General features: G+C 44.2%; 1 long non-coding RNA gene across 1 annotated transcript; it reads left to right on the top strand.

Moving 5' to 3' along the window:
• Positions 1-3,868: 3,868 nt before the first annotated feature.
• Positions 3,869-6,682, top strand: LOC139658190 (uncharacterized). Its single transcript, XR_011696201.1, has 3 exons — positions 3,869-3,944; positions 4,637-4,895; positions 6,583-6,682. It is a non-coding gene; the product is annotated as an uncharacterized lncRNA (long non-coding RNA).
• The last annotated feature ends 1,938 nt before the right edge of the window (positions 6,683-8,620 follow it).

Here is an 8,620-nt window from a genome sequence, read left to right as displayed (position 1 = left end):
GCATCATTATAATGGCTCCTCAGGCAAAGAAGCCAAAGATCCTTTATAAATGTGCACATCATTTCCCTCATTATGTCCTAGTTACCTATCCTCATGTTCCCCAAACCCCACTACAAGGCAAAGTTAACCATGCAATAAGCTGAGCAAAGGCTATAAATTGCACCATTGACTGACAATGGAGAAATAAAGGTACAGCAACATTCTCATGCTGAAATAATAATCATCTGCATTAATACCCATCCACAGAATGTCAAAACCCCTTATAGAAGCCCCTGATACAAGTTGTTGAATATGGCTATTCCAATCTCACAGCCATTCAAATAATAAAGCAGCACAGGGAGAATGTGGAAATTTGCTACATAGTTAACTTGCGACAGCCACCAATTAGGTTTACGATTCGGGCGCCTTTGGGCCACTGTCGCCAGGCCTCAGTCTCCCTCTGATGTCATTACACAAATCTGCTCCAGTCTGACAGAGCAACAGGGCTCTAGGACACAGGGAGGGAGAAGGAGAAGGGAAGTTGGCTCCGCTCTTCTCCTCTGATAGCAGCAGATAAGCCAGCCTTGGGGCCTCTTATCTCATCTGTGGATCCTGTGTAAATGTAGGGTTTAGTCTGGCAGATTACATCAGCAGAGCCTGCTGGGGACAGAGGCCAGCCGCCTGGGGACCATGATGACTCCCCACATGTGACAAATACATCTCCTCCACCCTTCATGCACTAACAAAGCAGGACCTGGGTCTACCGTGGGAGATGGCTCCTCTCAGCCATTTAAAACGAGTCCCCAAAGAAACCGGAATTAAAACTGTCAACTTTCATTTAGCCCAAAACGTTCACCCCACAGCATTTGTTTTCATTGTCAGCTGCGTGCTATGTACAGTGATACTGATCGGAGTGGGCAGAATGCTCCATTTGGATCAAAGTCTCTGTTAGCTGTGTGGAGGTGTGTGGTAAGAACAGCAGTCCTGACAGGAGAAGAACCAGCCAGCTGACGTGGGACAGGCCCTCTGCGGTGCAGGAGCCGCGAAGGTGCCATATGACTATGAAAGGTTCATTTTAGGATACATAAACACACCCTCCCTGTTCCTCTAAATCTCTCTCTATCCTTCTACTGTATGTACAGCACATTCCATCCTGACAGACTGACAGGCCACATTTGGGGAGTGACCAATGGAAGGCCGTCCCCCTTCCTTCTTTTCCTCTCGCTCCCTCTCTCTGTCATCCCACCCAGAGAGGGGAAGTGGTGAGGTCGGAGTGGTTGGCCAGACCGGGCCAGCTGTGTGACCACAGACCTCTGAGTGTGTGTATGTGGGAGGGAGGGAGGGATCCACAGGCCTTATTACAGACCCAACAACACACTGGGCCTCACAAACAGCTACTTCACAGCTAGCAGCAGCCAGTGCTAACACTGCAGGATTTGTGCCGTTTTAACAAGGTAGAGCAGCATGAGAAAGCGTGTTTTTGTGTAATAATCAATCAAAAACAACCACAAAGATATGAAATGGTATCCTCTATTGTTCTCAATGCATGCATCACTTCATTGTTGGTCCATTTCTAAATGGCAAGAAAATGAATAAACTGTTTAATAGACATAGTAAGCCACTCAAAAGACTAAGTTACTAAGGTGTTATGATGGTACATAATCCTAGCAGCTCTGGAGAAAGGATGGAATTTTTTGCACCACAGTCTTCTGCCAACTCATATCAGCTGAAAGAGACTGTTGCCGGACTGCATAGTCAGCCAGATCGCAGGACAGAAGGTCTCACAGTGATGATGTCACTGTTTTGCGTTTGTCCCCAGGGCAGTGATTTATGAGCTAATCTGGAACTGTCTCCCCAGATTCCAGGTCTTTCTCTCCCTGGGGAGCTGCTAATGGGACAGCGGGATGGAGCCACCACGCGATAGAAGTCCTCTCAGCTCACAGGCCCTGACATCCATCTCCATGATCATACACCAAAAAAGCAATACAACAATGTTGACTCCATTTGGCAGCACACACAGACACACACGTGCATGCATTCACATGCGCAAACACTCACGGGCATGCGTACACACACACATTGACACATAGACAAATACACACATACACACCTACAGAAACAAATACAGAATAAATCAAGTATTGCATATATAACCTTGGCTATTTGCAATTTGTCATGCAGCCCAAGAAAGATAATTGAGGCAACCTCCCAGTATGCAAATAGAATGATAATCAGCCTGCACTATTCTGTACCAAACACAGACGCACAGAAAAAAGCAGTTACATTGTTAGCAATTTCTAATAGAGGACACCTATTGACCCATTTTCTCTTGGAAAGCAATTTGTCCCTCCAAAATAAAACTAATAGGTGGCAAGATGAATGGATTAGAGCAGGCTAGACTGGGTGCACCGTGCCACGAGGCACTAAATCACCAGATTATTAGTTTTATGAGCCAAGCCCATGAGAGAATAATTGCTAATGTTCCCAGAGTAACCAAGGGAAATAAAGGTAATGGAGCAATTTATAAATTCTGATTGGTATACATAGAGAACTTCCAGCCCATCTCCTTTGTTATTTTACTGCTCTCAATAAAATACGCCCCGAGCCACACAAACACTGGGGCCAGCTATCAAAATCAATACAATCACAGTACCACGAGTGCTGCTTCTGCTCCTTTGTTATTTTTAGTGCAATGCAGCCTGGCTTGCAGTTATAAATCAAAGTAATGTGAAAAGGAAAAAAAAACAAAACCACTAACATCAACCCCCATTTCTTTACTTCATTTAGCCTGTCCAGTAGACATGCGGATGATGATTCACCCTCAACCCACAAATACACACACACACACACACACACACACACACACACACACACACACCTACACATCTGTACAAACTCAGGGTGCAGGTGAGAGGACTATGGCCTTTTTACTAAAGACAATGGCAAGCTCTGAGCCGGCTCTAAAACAGACAGACAGACAGACAGACAGACAGATAGGCAGGACAGGGTGCTGATGCAGGCAGGTGCCCTGTTTAATCCACCCACCCAGATGAATAACTGTCCTTCACTCATCCTGTTTTCTTAACCACATGACTTTCCATCATATGGAGTCAAATCCCTAATTTCCACCTCTTCACAGCTCTCTGATGTTTAAATTGTAAGTTGCACTAAATCCAAATGTAGTCTGAAATGTTCTGCAGATGTAGACCTTTCTTATGTGGTTCTTGAAAGCAAAGATTTATCTGGTTAGAGGCTTCATAGCTTTACGGCCGCAGTCTGCCTGCCTCACATTCAAATCAAGGTGGGTGGTCTCATCAGCTTCGTCTCATATCCATTTTTGCGTAGCATAAACAGCATCTATCCTAAAGCAATCAATTTCTGTTGTACTGTTTTACAAGAATTGCTCAATTATAAACCAATTAAAATAGAGCCAAGCCACTGCGCTGTTTAAACTAGAAATATGCAGTGATAGCCTCTAATGTAATTTGATCCACCGCTGTATTGAATTACACGTTGAACTCAAGGTGAGAGAAGGTAAAACTGATTACTTCTAGAAAACAATATGGCATGATGGAGATGGGGTTACAGTGTCATATCATTTTCCAGCCCTGAGCAGGTTGTCTGTTGGTGCATCTGTGATAGATTTGCTCTGCTGGAGTGTTTGCAGCTGAGGAGAGCGGATGTCTCGCCATATGCAGACACAGTACACACACGCACACACGCACACATACACAGATGCACATACTTGACCTTTCCACAGTGGCGGTGACAGCTCACAAAGCCCTCTCGTAACTGAAAATCTTCGCATATACTTTCCACCCACTTCCTGTTTTGTGTTGTGGTGTAACTATGCTGCACACTCTTGTTTTCAGTTCCTTGTCTCACAGGTATGAAGAAACACTGTTTGTGAACTGTAACCTGTCCAACCTGCATCGAACCTCTCTGTTCAGACTTGTTGAGTAAAGGTAAGTGGCCCTTTGTGTATTCAGCATTCATTCCTAACATGATGATTCAGTGGAGAGAATTCAGGCCAATATGTGTAAAAGTATCAAATCCAGACTCCCATGGGTAGGTAGTCATTGACATGTCTGAGTGTTATTTGTTTTGTCTCGTGTAAAGATATCTGCTCTTGTCATCCCATCTGTACTGTATAGTCCCACAGAGAGGGTGTTTTTGGGTCAGTCAGTTGGTTCATCATCACCTCACATTTCCTGTTTTGAAATAGCATGACACCCGACAAAGACACAGCGTAAAACACATCTTAACAAACCATGAGGGCGGAAGCTATGTGGGAAGGAAGCTTATCTCAAGGTGTGAAGAACCAGCCCTAGCGCAACTCTTAATGCTGTCACAAAAGTATTTCATTCAGGCCTCATTGTATCATGTAAATGGAATGGAAGTTTAAAGCAATTCACGATCAACCTCTATTGTCAATTTAATTCCACACACAGCTTTCAAGAACCACTGAAACCAGGGCGCAAGCTGAGACATGGAAATTGATTTTCCAATGGATTGATTGCACTCTGGATCCTGCGCTGATCCACAGAGAAAGAAGCTGTAATCACACATTCCGTGATCCCACAGTTTCTATACGATGCGGTTAGGTTTTATCCAAATGCAACAAGGCCTGTAATAAATCTTGTCTTCCTTCCATCAGCTTGCCAGCAGCTGGGAGCCGTCAAGGGAAGCCACCCCAAGCAAAATGTTATTCCAGCTTGTTAGTGTTTGAAGTCACAGCAAGCTGGGCTGCAGAAGCTGCTGCCTGTGGTTTATGGCTTGTGGGGTTGCTCAAGATATGGAGTCTCACTTTCCAAGTCAGGATGTCTCACCGCCATTGAAGCCACAACTGTAGCGGTGAGATAACGCTGGCACGTTGAGAAGAAAGGACTTCAGAGCAGACATGTGGTCTTGACTCAGTGAGTGACAACACCACTGTGTGTGCGTGTGTGTGTGTGTAGGTGGGTGCGTGTGTGTGTGTGTGTGTGTGTGTGTATGCATGCGCCTGAGTTTGTGTTGTTTTTCCACATCCGCCTACTGATGCAGTACTTTACTGCAACCACTTGCTGAAGTAATATTGCTTCCTCCTCGCTCTACTTTCAAATAGTTGCTGCCTCTTTCATCCAAAATACACGTGCAATTCTTATTACTTTATATGCTTGCCAGCTTCTTGTATGGTGAAACGTTTTTTTACACTCCTTTGCTTTCTGACAAATGAATTAATTAGATAGTCCTGACAAAAATGGCAAAATATATTTATTTGTACTCAGATAAACACAATGAATTATGAATAATAAAAAAAGTGCCATTCAACTGTGTTTATGTGTAGCAGACATGGGATTTTTCACTTTCCACTACAAGTCCACTGGGCCACACAGCACCTCTTGTTACTGAAATTCAACAACCTTGGCTCACATCACTGTTTCAATGATTAGAGTCGTCGTATTTCAACCACAAGAGGCCAAAGGTTGTCAGTCACCCACTCTGTTTCCACCGCTCAGCTTCCAGTCTCTGATATTTTCTCTGTAATCTCACATCATCGCACGGTGGAACTAATCCCTTGGATTCCTTCACAGTCACAGCAAGAAAGATTCTCAAAGAGCTGTACCTACTGGAATCAAACAAACAACTACTGCACAATAGACAGTTTACAACCCGAAGCACATATTTGTGAAAACAACATTGTTAAAGTTATATAGCAATTTACATTTAGCAACGCCACCACAGCAGTGCTATCCACAATTCATCTAAATATTGTCATCACGGCTATTAATAATAGCACAGAAAGCATAAACTATCAATATAACACATCCCATATTTTTCAGTCTTATGCAACAGTGCTGATAGGTAAGAGCAATAATCAGTCATCCATGAATAAAATGGACAACTTGGGCTCACTGCGATGAATATTCTCAGAGAAGAGGTGTGACCCCCTCACACTGTCTATGAGAACGACAGGGGAGGATGTGAAAATGTTTCATATGTACTACTATGAATAAACCATCAGAGCTTAAGTGAAGGACATGCAGATCCTAATTGGATATGCTTGGTTGATTCTATTACATTATGATGATAGGGTTAGGGTGAAAGGTCAAGAGGGCAAAGTGATGCTCCATCTGATTCAGTGAGAGTTGTCTCCCTCCACGGGCACCCCCCCCCCCCCCCCCCCCCCCCCACACACACACACACACACACACACACACACACACACACAAAAACGCACATACACACATATGCACACACACACACACACACACACACACAACCTAAGGGTCAGCAGCCGTGGCTGCTGCTCCTGCTTGTCCCATAGGGGCAGTGGGCGGACAGGCTATTGATCAGCCAGACTATTATCAGAGCTGAAGCTGTTTATCATGCTGTCTGCTCTCAGCAGGGAGCCTCCGTCTCTAATGGACCATGCTATGGTGCTCCCCCGCACCTGTCCTTGTCACCCCCACACCTTAAGCACCATCGATCCCCACGTCACCCGTCCTTGTCCCACCGGTGCCCTACTCTCTGGGGGAGGGTGGCTCCTCCTGTCCTGTCAGGGCTGAAATATGTTCCTCATTGGTGCCGCCCTGCCGATAATTCTCTCCTCTGTCCTTTTAGAAACTGCTGTCACCCTGGGAACTGCCCTGTGGAAACAATGACGAGCACATCATCAAACTCTGGCCTCCGCCTTACTCATACTCAATCACAGTCTGCTAACAATAATAAAACAATGAGGAAGAGTCGTCATTTGCATATCTCATATCTTTAACGTTACTCATCATCTTCACTCTATTTATTGCAAAATACTGTAGACTTGTGGACTTGTCCTCAAATGAGCTTGTAAGCCATTTTCAACATTTGCCCTGATGACTTAGAGGAAGATACAGGCAATGTTTGCTGACAAAGCTTGAGTGGATTTTCCGTTTACGGCGGGTGACCTACTATATGTGCTCAGTGGATCAACTTGATGGGATAAAACCTTGTCCAGACATACACTTTGAGGTGGTGTTCAATATTGGTTCTATGTACAGCATAGCCGTTACACTGGCCCATTATAAAAGAGCCAGTAAATGTCAGGCACCAAAAGCTAGGGCCATAAACAAGCCAGTGGACAGTGGTTATTCAGAGGTCATGCAGAGTGCTCAGTCGTCTGTGGCGGCTGGCCGGGGGAAACAAAGTGATGAGGATTTAATGATATCCAGCTTTGTGGCTATTGATAGCAGAGTCAATGGGCTGCACTGTGGGTGTCTCTCAGATACACAGCAGATTAGCAGCTCTGTGCCAGATGAAAACGTCAGAGATCAATAGGACACAGGGGAGAATCAATAATCGTCCCACTACTCTGTGGCTTTCATTTGGTGGATTGCTCTGGTCCTTTATGGCCTGCCGTGCCGTCAGCGTGCCATTAACTGCATTCATAAAACATGCATCACAGATCTGTCACGGGCATCATATGTTAATGCCTGCTGCTAATGAATATGAATGCTCTGTTCATAAGCCAAGTCTCTCTCTCATTACATTGCTTTACACCTCGCTGAGCCCAGAGAGCTCGCCTTGGATGAAATGTAAATCACTGCTTTATTGGGGCAAAATGCATGACTATCATACTAAAACGCCATGCAGGTGAGAACAAAATATACTCACTTCGCAGTAGATCACATATCCATCTGCTTTAAAGCCAATGGTCTTGTAAAACTGTATGAAATGAGTAACACATCATCATCACCATGCCTAGGATGAGGAAATAACATTGAGAATATTCAGTGATGTCCTAAATACTATAATTCAGCATTACCTGGCTTGTCGCGCTTCATTATAGTCCAGAGATCTTAGATTAATTAGCGTTATTGTGCAAAGTGAGTGAGAGAATTGGACAGTAATTACATTAACCTTCTGGATCACACCTTGTCTTTTAACAAGACATGTCTGAGCAATAAAAGATTGCTACTGCATAGATGATTACTCTTATCCTTGACAGTGTCTGCCTTCCAAATTGATCCAATTAGCCATTCAGGGCTAATTTAATTACTTGGGGCTGCTATAGCCTCTCTATCTCTCTGTCCTTGCCACCAGGATAATCATAACTCTGAGCACTGGAACAGATTATCTTTAGGACATGCATGAAGAAAGCAAATTTAATCTGATATGGGAAAACATGAATTAACTGTCCCTTGAACAGCACTGAATGCAAGCAAAAATACCAGCCTTTGTCCTGATTTCCTATGTATTAATGCCCTCCATACCAAGCTTAGTCATTATTACTGACTGACCTGAGAGAGGGAAGAGTCTACCTTTGTCACAGTTGTCAGTCTCTGCAGTCTTTCACTTGGTAAACTTCTCTGGAATATCAATCACATAAAAAGCATGTTTAATTTTAGACACTAATGAAGGTGAGAGCTAGTCCTTATGATAGAACGTATCCATATGATTGGTATGCATAGGGCAGCCTCATAGTTGATATTAGGTGAAGTCATCTTCATGCACACAGTAATCTCATCTGCTTCATTTTGAGCACAGCAGTGGGACGCTGGGCACGTACCAATCTCCTCTGCTCCGGGGACAATATGAGTTGAGAAATGAGAGGAGGAAGCCACTGCATTGCCAGCCACATCCATAATTGGCAGACCGAACAAGATGAGAATGAACTCTGGGCTTG

This window comes from Centroberyx affinis, unplaced genomic scaffold (assembly GCF_046629955.1).
Source record: "Centroberyx affinis isolate AG114_WGS23_722 - 3 ecotype Tasmania unplaced genomic scaffold, CSIRO-AGI_Caff_v1 ptg002853l_1, whole genome shotgun sequence".
Lineage (NCBI taxonomy): Eukaryota > Metazoa > Chordata > Actinopteri > Beryciformes > Berycidae > Centroberyx > Centroberyx affinis.
The sequence above is the reverse complement of the archived record's forward strand: the minus strand, read 5'-3'. Positions and strand labels throughout refer to the sequence as shown.